We start from the raw sequence: 1,917 nt of genomic DNA, 5'->3' as shown, positions 1-1,917 counted from the left end.
ATGGAGCCCCCCATAGGGCCCAGCCATATACCCTAGTCAAGTCCATGACTAGGTGCGAGTCCACGCCCGTCAAATCCTTGACGTTGGCCGTCGTGTCGCACACGACTAAAACGCGTCTCAAACGCCCGTCAAGTCCATGACGGTGATGGTTGAGTCCACAACCATCCACAAACACAATCACGCTTAACTCGTACGCACGAGCAAGGTACACACATGGCACACAACGTGCAACATCCCCATAGTACAACCGTATCACGGTATCCGATCCTTACCGGGCTACCGTCAAACGCCATGCAAATTCTACCCGCAAACAATCACACAACGATCACTCGTATTTCGATATCGCACATCTCACTACGCTTCTGGCGAAAACTCGGTTCGATTGATCCCAATCGCGAAGTCTTGTTCTTTGGTGGGGGTTTGGTTTGTCCACGGTCAAGTCTGGTCAGACCCAGGCCAACCCCGTTGGCCGTTTCCTTTTTCCCGGTCGAATCAGGTTTTTCTCCCATTTTTTCTCGGATCTTGGTCCGGCGGACCAAATTCTGGTCAGCCGGACCAGTCTTCCTTCTCCCCTGGTCCGCTCCATCTCTTGGTCAGTCGGTCCGAGAGAGAAAACAAGCCTGGTCCGGCAGACCAGAAGTGGTCAGCCCCGGACCAGCTAGTTCTTCCTCTCTCTCGGTCCGGTTCCTTGGTCAGGCGGTGTGAAACTTCTCGGAGTACGTCTGGTCCGGCGGACCAGGACTGGTCAGCCCCGGACCAGACTAATCTTTTCCCTTTGGTTCGTCCCTTCTCGGCCAGTCGGTGTACGCCTCCTCGGAACAGTCTGGTCCGACGGACCAGGACGTGTTTTCTCTCGGTCCGGAGCGTCTCTTTAGTCCGACTGAGTCTGCGTGTTTTGTCCCAGTCTCGGTCTGAAGCTGACCTCTCGTGGTCTGGCGGACTGGAACTGGGATCTTCTCCTCTCTTGCGATTTCTTCGATTCTGTTTCGATTTTTCTCTCCCGAATCGATTCGGGGTTACTTCCAAATGCTACTAAAACACAGTTTGACATCCCTAAACATGTTTTAAAACTCAAACACGCAATGAAATCTCGATTTGGACCATCACACATTGAAAACAAGCTCTCACAAATCCAACTCAAGCCATTCACCTTGTTCTTGAGTTTGTCCGAGCTTGTGTGCGTTCCTCGTGGCTCCACACGATGTGAGAAGCTTCGGAACACGTCTGGGCACGCCCCTCTTGGTTCCCCGAGCTCCCCTTGTACTGGTTCGTCCCCTTTCTCTCCCTTTCTCCCCTTTTTCTTCTTCCTCTGTTTCTGTCCGCAAATGGCTAAGTGTCAGGGTTGGGAGGTGTTTATGGCGTGAGAGAGAGGCTAGATGGGCTTGAGCCCAGGCCCATAGGCGAGCCTGCAACGTCCTCGAGGCGTGGGAGGCGGTTGGACGGCGAGTGGGGCCCAAACTCTGGCGAAGTTCGCGTCTCAAGACCGCAAGTTGGCGACTTGCGTTTTCTGTCGAGTCCCGGTCCGCCGGACCAACCTCCTGGTCCGCCGGACCGGACACACTTTTATTTTTTTTTCGACTTTTTCCCCAGTCCGCGCTGTCCAGTCCGAGTCCGCCTGAGCAGGTTGGTCTGCCCCGGACCAAATTCTGGTCCGACGGACCAACCCTGTTTTCTTCTCTTTCTCTTTTTTTTTTATTCTTCCCACACGTGACGATCCTCGTGCCTCTCCCCGGCATTGTACTGTTCCATTTTTGGTGATTTCGCGATATCTCTATTTAATTATTTATTTCCAAAATAATTAGATATTCGATTCAGGTTTCGGGGTATTACAGGACCAGCCTCTGAGAACTGCTGGAACGGACGGTCCATAAGGTGAGAACGGACGGTCCACAAAACATCACGGAACGGACGTTCCCT

This window comes from Tarenaya hassleriana, unplaced genomic scaffold, assembly GCF_000463585.1.
Source record: "Tarenaya hassleriana unplaced genomic scaffold, ASM46358v1 Cleome71, whole genome shotgun sequence".
Lineage (NCBI taxonomy): Eukaryota > Viridiplantae > Streptophyta > Magnoliopsida > Brassicales > Cleomaceae > Tarenaya > Tarenaya hassleriana.
This window is presented reverse-complemented; position numbering follows the sequence as displayed.